Source organism: Anguilla rostrata, chromosome 11 (genome assembly GCF_018555375.3).
Source record: "Anguilla rostrata isolate EN2019 chromosome 11, ASM1855537v3, whole genome shotgun sequence".
Classification (NCBI taxonomy): Eukaryota; Metazoa; Chordata; class Actinopteri; order Anguilliformes; family Anguillidae; genus Anguilla; species Anguilla rostrata.
This window is the reverse complement of record NC_057943.1, coordinates 39,563,804-39,574,701: the sequence shown is the minus strand read 5'-3', so window position 1 is coordinate 39,574,701 and position 10,898 is coordinate 39,563,804.

The window sequence follows — 10,898 nt, the reverse complement described above, 5'->3', positions numbered from 1 at the left end:
TGATTAATGAACCATATATTGCAGCCATTGTTAATGCATTGAGTGGAATGCACAAGTGACCCAAACTTGATTTTTTTATTTTTTTTTTTTTTTTTTTTGTGGCAGTCTCTTTTTATGTTTTGTGTGCTTTTATCAACATTTCTTTGTGTAGGTATTTGCCTCCCCCCATGCCCAGTTTACATACAACGCGCAGCTTGCTTCATGTTGTTGCGGGCGTGTTCGGCGAACAAGTACATGTTAGCACGGGGAAAGAAGCATTTCTGCAGATCGTGTCATTTTGTTAATTGGTATTATCTTGTGCTGCTGGGACAGTACTTCATAATATGGAAAAATAAAAGTATGCATTCTTAAATCAGAACGTGTGTGATGCGGCTTATGTTACATCTTAATTGGCTAAAAAATGTCCTCTCCCTCCAGTGGAGCTGCTCAGTGGCCAACAATAGAGGATTGTGGTTGCACTGGGCAGCTCCCAGGTGTGAATGTGTATGAGTGTGAAGCAGGGCGTTCCTGCAAAAGAGCATCCGTGCTCAGTGAACCTATCCTGGATAAATAAAAGTTAAATAAAAATGTTTTTAAGTAAAACATTTATGTTGATTCAGCTTTGCATTTTGCATCAGTTGCTCTCAGTGCTTATGAAAGAAAGCCTATCCCACAGCGTTCTTCGGACACCAGGGCCCTGGTTCACGAAGCTGGATTACTCAGTTAGCTGGATAACTGCACTGAGCAAAACCCAGGACCCTCCCAAATCAGGAACATGGACTGAAGTAAAAAAAAAAATAATAATAATCTGTTCCAGGTTTTATTCAGTGCTGTTATCCAGCTAACTGGGTAATCCTGTCTTGTGAAGCACCCCCCTGCACTAAACCTCTTCAGTTTACCCTGACATGTCTGGCTGAATATTGGAGGTGGAATATCTCTCGCCACTGGGGGGCGCTGTGACTCTTTTCAGCCTTAAACAACAGAGGCAGGTTCCACATGAGGTTCTGAACCGTTTCAGTGTGTGAGCTGGGTGAAAGATGTGGTCGGAAAAACAGATTCATTTTCACAATCGTCATGGTAACATGAAAAATTTCAACCTTCAGTGTTTTTTTTTTGTTTTTTTTTTTACTTTAAATGATGCATTGTCTGTGCCCATTTTAAATGAGAGTATTCATTAACAGATAAAGACTTGAGATCTCTGCAAAAATCAAAAGCAAATGCAAGCATAAACATTAGTTTTACACAACTAATTTCTCCATTCCTCAAAAGCTGTTAATACAGCACACATGTACAGTAGCATACAAGGAGGAAATGATGATGCTAGCACATCATGCTATCAGAGGGCACTGCAGTTAAAAAAATGATTTGCAGTATTAAAGCCAAGTACATCAAAAATCCATTGCTGTATCTGAATCACAGTGCTAGACAAAATGATAGAAATCCATGAGAATTGTTCCAAATCAAACATAAATCACTTCATTGTTGTTTTCATGTGCACATATACTTTACTTTATTATAGTTTACTGTACTGTATTATAGTAGATTACAGTTGCATGGAGTGCATTGTAAAGTTTTTTCTTTATTTTCAGTTTATAATTTTTCTTTTTTTTTTTGCCTTATGTAACTGCACAGTGTTGTCTTCGTTTTGATTCCCTCGCTTCTGATTGCTGGATTATCTTAAAAGGAAGAGGGGTGGGATTTAAGTGACCATGTGGTTCAGTGATCCATGAGAGAGATATAAATACCCACACTCTCCTGTACTGATCTCTCTGGTCCAATGAAAGTAATGTGGCCAGTGACCTAGATCCATTGTTGGAGGATTCAAACAATTCCAAAATCCCACCCCTGTCCCTCTAAAGATAATCCAGCAGTAATCCAGGTGCGCTATGGGATTGGTGCTTGTTTCGATGTAACCAGTTCAGTCTGTCCTTCACCGAGGGTTTTAATGTCTCGGGGTCCATGTCGTAAATTTGGCAGTATTTATAACACGGATCACCTCACGACTAACCAGGCTTGAGCAGGTGCACTGTGGGAGAAATCATTAACCTCTAATAACCACACACACCACACAGTGCCTCATTCTGGGTATGTTTCCAAGTGCACTGTGGGAGAAATCATTAACCTCTAATAACCATACACACCACACAGTGCCTCATTCTGGGTGTGTTTCCAATTACTGGGAAATGAAAGCTCCCTGTCTTCATCAGGCCGTTTGTGGTCGACACATTGCAATAAAAACAGGGAGCTTTAATTTCCCAGCGTGCGGATATTTTTCTCTTTTTTCCATTCTTTTTATCCTGCACCTGGCCTACTAAGGTCTGGATGTGCGCACAATTTTATGCCTTCTCATATATTTCCAATTGCCGTCATTCAAGATAATATTAAAAAGTCCCTTTCGTTTGTTTTGTTTGACTCTCCAGAGGTTGCAGCAGGGCCTGTATTCAAACAGCATCTAAGAGAAAAAGCACAGATCTAGGAACGGGAATCCTGTATCCTTACACTAACCTTATCGACTGTGAGCTTAAAAGCCAATCACGTCCGAGGCCAGGTCTCATATTCATAAAGCATCCTAAAACAGGAGTTATGCAAGAGGATCAGGTTTCTCTCGTCCATATTCTGACCTGGTGCTTTATGAGCTGAAGGGTGAAACCGATTCTAGAGAGCCACTCCTACTTCAGACACTTTTTAAATACCGACTGAGCTGCTATATCCTATGGCACAGATGTGGTTTTTATTATTATTATTATTATTATTATTATTATTATTATCATCATCACTATTATTAATATAATTATTATCACTATTATTATTATTATTATTATTATTATCATTTCACTGAACAGATACAGGAGAAGTATACAATCCCTAGGACATTAGTTACAATAAACACCATATAAATATTCAATTACCATTATCAATATTACATTTGAATTAAAATGTATTTCCAAGATAATTACAGACAGTATGTTGCAAAAACAATTAGAATGATTCGATTGATTTTAGATTAGATTGAGTCAGGGAATTACGCATGTTAATAGATGAAATGGTTGATGGTGACCTGTCTCTCACTGTGGTTCCTGGCAGATGATTGGATAAGCAGCCATGGCAACAAGATGTCCGTTCGCCTGTGGCTGTGCTCTGCCCCCTGCCCCTCCTCCTGACACAGGAAGTTATATGAGGAAGGACTGAGGCACTGGCCTGCTTGCTGAGGCTGACCCTCTTGACCACTGGTTTGGTTGCCACAATGATAGAAGGTGATGTTCTGGGAGGATGTAACCTGTGACATCATCAGTGAGGTCAACATTATCTATCGGCTGTCTCTTTTATGGGTCCCAGCTGTGCAAAGGCCTTGGTTTCGCCTCTGAAAGGTGACTGAGAAAAATGTGGCCAAACCACTTCCCCCACATTGCAGCGTAACACCATGTCCAATACCACACTCAGAGTCCTTTAACACCCACTCTCTTCTCAATTTGCACGACAGATTTATCAGTGTTCATTCTTTGTCTTAACCATATTTATAGTACTCTCATTTCAAACTAGAGTATTTATTTCTTAACATTTGAAGAATAGGTTTTTTGTTTCTGTTTTTTTAAAGTTTGAAGTCGGTGTTCTGGAACTCCATTGCTTTCTATTACCAGCAGTGATTGTTACATCAACATTAGAATGTTCAGTTAAGAAAATTGTAATCACATATTGGTGATCTTACGCCCTAAAAGGTTAAATATGTCATTCAAGATTAAGTCCAAACAACCTGGATTTTATTCAAGTCGTAGAATCCATTGTGAAATCCCCAGTCATCATTATGTAAATTTATTTGTAGGAGATTAATATTGATCTGCCTTCAATGTGACTGCATGCGATACGTAACACGCGTGTTACATAATGCGGTCGTCCTTGCAGAAAAAAACGTGCAAACTGCGAGAGAACAGTGGCATGTGACACCAGAGTGATGTCAGAGTGAGGATAGCTACTGTGCACTCTCAGAACTGGCATTGCTGATATGAAAGACAGTCTGTGGGTTTCCATAGCAGCGAGAGGAATTAATATGAACAAACAGCGAAAAAATGAAGGTCATCTCAAAGGTACAACTGCCAAAACATAGCATCACAGCTTCATTCCTGACCCCACTGTCATATAAAATATGTTTAAGATGGTTAATCTTACAAAATGGGGTTCATCTTACAGAATTTATGCATATATTTATATATATTTATAGACGGGTGACAAATTAAAGGAAAGACCAACATAAAGTGTCTTAGTAAGGTGTTGGGCCACCACGAGCTGCTTCAGTGCACCTTAGCATAGATTCTACAAGTCTCTGGAACTCTACTTGGAGAAATGGAACACCATTCTTCCAGAAGATGTTCCCTCATTTGGTGTTTTTATGATGGTGGTGGAGAGCGCTGTCTAACACGTTGGTCTAAAATCTCCCACAGGTGTTCCACTGGGTTGCGATCTGGTGATTGCGAAGGCCATAGCATATGATTCACATCATTTTCATACTCATCAAACCATTCAGTGGCCCCTCGTGCCCTGTGGATGGGGGCACTGTCATCCTGGAAGAGACCACTCCCATCAGGATTGAAATGTTTCATCACAGGATAAAGGTGATCACTCAGAATAACTGTATTGATTTGCAGTGACCCTTCCCTCTAAGGGGACAAGTGTACCCAAACCATGTCAGGAAAATGTCCCCCCACAGCATAACAGCCACCAGACCCCCTCCCTGCAGAGGTCAAGCATTCAGGCCTGTACTGTTCTTTTGGTGCACACCACACATGCACTCTGTTGTAGTCTGTATTCCCGGTCACTTGTCTCCCCAGTACTGTCTCTGTGTCTGTGTTCCCTGAGCTGCTTCACTCCCCTGTACTTGTGTGATTTCACTATTCGGGTGGTTCCGGGTTTTCGTGGTTTCCCCCCTTCTTTCCAGTCTCGCTTTACTTACTTCCTGCCTATTTCTAGTTTTACTAATTTCTACATTACATTACATTACATTATAGGTTCTTAGCAGACGCTCTTATCCAGAGCGACTTACAACAAGTGCATTACAAAACTCAGAGACAAGCGCTTTACAACATTCCTGCAAGAGAGCTACAATAGGTATAATTTTGCAAAAAGTGTGAATTGTACCCCTATTTTTTTTTTTTTTTTTTTTTTTTAAATATATATAAATTCCCACCCCCCACCCACCTAGTTGTAGATGAACCTAGTTACATGACGCGTGGTTACTCAGTTGAGGTTTAATGGATGTTAGAGGGTAGTGGGGGGTGATGAGGTGAGATGTAGCTTGAAGAGGTGAGTCTTCAGTCTACGTTTGAAGACGGCCAGGGTCTCTGCTGTTCTGACTTGCACAGGAAGGTCATTCCACCACCGTGGGGCTAGAACAGACAGGAGGCGTGACCGGGTGCTGGTGCGAGCCGGGGCAGGGACCAGGCGACATGTGGCAGCAGAACGGAGAGGTCTAGCTGGGGTGTAGGGTCTGATGAGTTGACGTAGATAGGGAGGGGCTGACCCCCTGGCTGCTTTGAAGGCAAGCACTAATGTTTTGAATTTGATGCGAGCCATCACGGGGAGCCAGTGGAGGGTGGTGAGCAGGGGGGTAACGTGGGAATGTCTGGGGAGGTTGAAGACCAGGCGCGCTGCTGCGTTCTGGATGAGTTGCAGGGGTCTGATAGATGATGCTGGGAGGCCAGCAAGCAGGGAGTTACAGTAGTCCAGGCGGGACAGGACCACTGCCTGGACGAGGAGTTGGGTCGAGTAAGTTGTGAGGAAGGGGCGGATCCTCCGGATGTTATACAGGAAGAACCTGCATGAACGTGTCACTGCTGAAATGTGCTCGGTGAGGGACAGTCTGTTGTCCATCACCACGCCAAGGTTTCTAGTTGAGGGTGATGGTGTGAGGATGGTATTACCTAGGGAGATAGAGAGATCAGAGAGAGGGGAGTTAAGAGCCGGATATAAATGAGCTCTGTCTTACCTGGATTGAGCTTGAGATGGTGGCGGACCATCCAGCTCTGAATATCACTCAGGCAGGCAGTGATGCGGGCTGAGACCTGTGTGTCAGAGGGTGGGAAGGAGAGAAACAGTTGTGTGTCATCAGCATAGCAATGGTAAGACATACCATGAGCTGTGATGACAGGGCCAAGGGACTGGGTGTAGAGAGAGAAGAGGAGAGGACCAAGGACCGAGCCCTGTGGGACTCCGGTGGTGAGGGGGTGTGGCGCAGATACTTTACCAGCCCAGGCTACCTGGAAGGAGCGATCTGAGAGGTAAGACTCAATCCAATTGAGGACTGTGCCACAGATCCCCATTGCAGATAGGGAGGACAGGAGGGTGGGGTGGTCGACTGTGTCGAAGGCTGCCGATAGGTCCAGAAGTAATAAGACGGAGGAGAGGGAGCCTGCTCGGGCTGCGTGGAGAGCTTCGTTGACAGAGAGGAGTGCGGTCTCTGTCGAGTGGCCTGGTCTGAATCCAGACTGATGGGGATCGAGGAGCTCATTCTGTGAAAGAAACACAGAGAGCTGATTTGATGCAGCACGTTCAATGGTTTTTGACAGAAATGGAAGGAGAGATACCGGTCTGTAGTTCCCAATGATGGAGGGGTCTAGTGTAGTCTTTTTCAGGAGGGGGGAGATGAGGGCCTTCTTGAAGGTTGACGGGAAGCAGCTGGATGTCAGGGAGGAGTTAACCAGGGAGGTGATGAATGGGAGAATCTCGGGTGAGATTGCCTGGAGGAGTGGTGAGGGAATGGGGTCAAGGGCACAGGTTGTGGGGCGATGGGAAAGTAGGAGTTGTGAAACCTCAGAATCGGTGAGGGGAGAGAAGTCGGAGAAACAAGGGGAAATGTAATCCCTACTAACTTATAGATTGTAAAGTACTAACCTCACTAATATACTAACATGTGAATATTACTAATGGACTAACACACACTAGTTTTGGGTTTTTGATAGTTTAGATCACTATACTAATACATTAACCAGTCTCCCCTTTTCCATGCTGCGCTGTAGCTCCGCCCCTTTTCTTTCTAGCCTGCTCTAACGCTGAGTTCTGCAATTGCCTGCACCTGTCTCTTGCTCTGACTGCACCTCTCTCTCTGCACGTGTTTTACCTGCTTCACCCAGGCCATCTATTATCATTGTTGTCTATGTGATTCCAGTCCGCGTTTTGTCAGTCCCCTGTCATTGAATTAGTTTTCCTAATGTTCTTCACCTGGATGTTGTTTGTTACTCCTCCCTCACTCACTTAACCCCTCCTTGATTGTTACCTTCCCCAGTGTATAAATGTCAGTCTTTTCCACCAGCTCAGAGTCAGAACGTTGATCGTATTCATTGTGCCGATTATTTGTAAGCCTTTGTCTATCGAGATTCCTGCGACACCCCTTTGCCCGACTTCGAGTTTGCCTGCCCCTTTTGGTTTTGTTTGCTTCTGGTTCGACCTTCGCTTTGCTTTGACTTCTCTTTTGCCTGTCCCTTTGTACCTTCGCCCTTCTGATCTCCTGGTTTTTGATTTTTTGCCTGTCTTTTCACTATTCTTTTGGAAACTCGATTCAGCACCGTCCTCTCTCTGATTACCTGGCTTCGAACCTCGGACTGAATAAAGACAACGTTTTTTGGATTTCCCTGGTCTGCGTGTGGGTCCTTACTCAGAACATAACACACTTGCCCACTTGTTGAGAATATGGTGAAGGATGACTCATCTGACCATATCACTTTCCACTTCTCTGTAGAAAGTTTTCCTGCTCTCCTCATTCGATTACTATATCAGTGCCTAGAACACTCTTTAGTTCTTGTTGGACTTATTGTTCTTTATAAAAAAGAGACTATTTCGTATTCAAATCTCAGAATAAGTGGTATAATCTGAATGCTTCACTAAATAATCATTTCTATATAATTTAAAAAATAATACATGTAAACTGAATAAATCATTTTTGACATGCACATTTCCATGAACATGTTCCATGCTTCCTGTTGTTAGCATAGTGCATGTTGTTCAATCTGTTTTAATTCAAAGTTTTATGCTACTTCTTTAATCGTTGTGCTTTTGTTCAATGATGTGTAGGACATTGTGGGTTAAAAAGACTTAATCAGGAAATAAGAATGCAACACATTTTAAGCATTAACTGTGAGAACAGCATAATTGTGGAAAAACCTGTAGAACTAATTTAGCTGTAATTAGGGGCATTACCCTAAAGACTAATTAAAGTGGCTCGTCTTTAATGACTTTTTAAAAAGAAACTTAAGAAACCGTGTGCATTTGACCAGAGGACAGATTAAATGAGCTGACTAATCAAACAATTAGAATTAAGAGCTGCTGGCACTGTAGCTCGAGATCTGTGTGGTTTATATGCCCCAACACCACGGACAGGGTAATTACCAACACACAGTGCTGGTGCACGTACAATTAATTTTTAAAGGAAAACTTGACATGGCACCTAACTGCATAAGATTTTATTTTATTACTATATATATTACCACTTTGTGAAGCACAAAACTATCAGCAGTTTCCTGTTACCAGTGAATCACCATGCTCACCATTCACCATGTCTTCAGAGAGTTTGGATTGAGTAAATTAGAGCAAGCTTGCTATTCACTAGTTGCAAGCATGGCACTTTTAGGAGATGACATATCTAACAAGCTTTAAGATTCTATCCTATACAAAATTGTTATTTTCATATTTGTGCAGAACATCATAAAGTGTAAAGATCGTGAAGTATTTCAATAGCTGGAATTAAATTGTGTTGCATGCAGGCACATTATTCTTTCAGTTTCAGTTTCAACTTAATCCTTAATTATGATGAAAGTGTATTTATTTTTAACCAAGATTAGCACTGAATATATTAAATAATTAAATTATAAATATAGAAATATGGTAAATATCATATAAAACCTTGCCAGTGACATGGTATACTGTATCATTGGTCACTTCAGAAAAACGGTAAGTAATTTCATCAAATTCCTGGCCAATCATAAATCAATTTCCACATTTTTATATTTAAAATACTAACTAATATAAGTGTTAGTTATTTTTGATTCTCTGTTGTCAGGAAATTTATTTTTCTTATGTAGTTTGACCAGAGATCATCTAAACCAGCATTGGCCACTGTATGACTGTTAAATTCTTATTCTCATTGTGTTCAACATTATTTTTACTTAGTTTGGAATGAGGCTGTATACTTTAAAGGAGTCACCCAGTAGTGGAGATAAATACCAAATCATGTTAAATAAGGGAAGAAACTGATGTCCTTAAGTGCTGTAAGCTACTGCTGTAATCTACTCAACAAAAGCTAATCTCTTCTGCACTGCTATAGAGAGCCAATCAGGAAAATTAGTACCTCTCTACCGGGGAATCAGTATTAGACAAACGATACAAATCATGCACATTTGGGGATAGGGATGTTTGCCCCTTCAAGTCTATGCACATTTGAGGATAGGGATGTTTGCCTCTTCAAGATATGGAGGTAGACATTTCACCAAAACAATACCATACCATACATATATCATACCATACCATACAATTTCATTCACCAGTATGTGTAGCAGGTACTTGCAATATATTCTCTGGTAAATGAAAAACATTCTGTAACATGCATGAAATTGCTCATTTAAAATTCATTTTAGTTTAGTTTAATGGAATAAAACCTTGAGGCTGAAGCTCGAATAAGTCCTCTGCCGTTCAGACTCCCCGGTGAAATTGCGCAAGCACACGTGCGCATACACACGCACACCAAACACCAATGGCTTTATACTCTTCGGCCTCACCTTACAAAGGCGAAACAGGCTGTGCCTTTCTGTTTATCCCTGAACAAACAACAGCTGGGCTGATATTACCATTCAACCTCAGCTTTGTGCGCCGGGGACACCGTGGCGCTTTCCGAGGTCCTGAACGCCTCTACGATTTCGAGACGGGTTTTTTTGGTTTAAACAATAAAAACAATTTTCTGTTGTTGTGTACTGTTAACGGTAATTTGCCCGTATAAAATGCTGATTTTCAGAGCGCGTGAATACAGGGCTGCAGTCCAAGGGGGATTAACGTGCACCGAGGACCGATCTGGATGAGTTCTAGATTAGTGGCTTTTACATAATGCTTCACAATATGAATAGGCTGGGCGTGGAGAGGTGGGGAAAAGGGTACAATTTAGAATGTGCTCTTCTTATACATTAACAGAGCATTAATAACTACATTACAAATCACTGACAAATACTGATGTGATGACCTACGCTAATAATTGTTAGCAAGTGGGTTATTAAGGAATAAACTAGGGTCAATGTACAATATACACCTTGATATGAGTGTGTACACTCAACAATCCAGCCTACGCAATGGCATGTTTTAACCTTGTGTAAAATATTTAAAATCGAGCTGACCATTTATTCAACACCTTATTAGCAGGTTGCGCGTTCACAATAATAGTGGAAATGATTATTCCAAACCAGTAGCAGATTTAGACGCCTTCGACACGCCCTTCAGTAAGGATAGGATTTCACACGTTCCACCGGCCAGTGGCTTCAGGTAAAAATGACCCAGGCCCTGATAGGCGGTTGGTGCTGTGTCTGCGATATTACGAAATGACTGTGCGCTACCCGTTACATTCCACAGAGTTTCATGGTGCTACGAACAAGGTGCTCTAGTCCATGGAAAGCAGTAGGGCAGTATTGCAGAACGTACTGATATAGCAATTGCAGGATATTCATTTACATTACATTATATTTATTTGGCAGACGCTTTTATCCAAAGCGACGTACAAAAAGTGCAATATTCCTTTTGGCGATACTGTTCGCCATACAAGTGTATGTTAAACATTGAAAAAACAGACCACGTTGTTAGCTAAAAGGTAGTTGTTAGTAATAGTTAGTAAACTGTCTTTGGACTTGAAAATATGATTTAAAACTGAAAAGGTGTTGTGACCTTTATGTACCTCA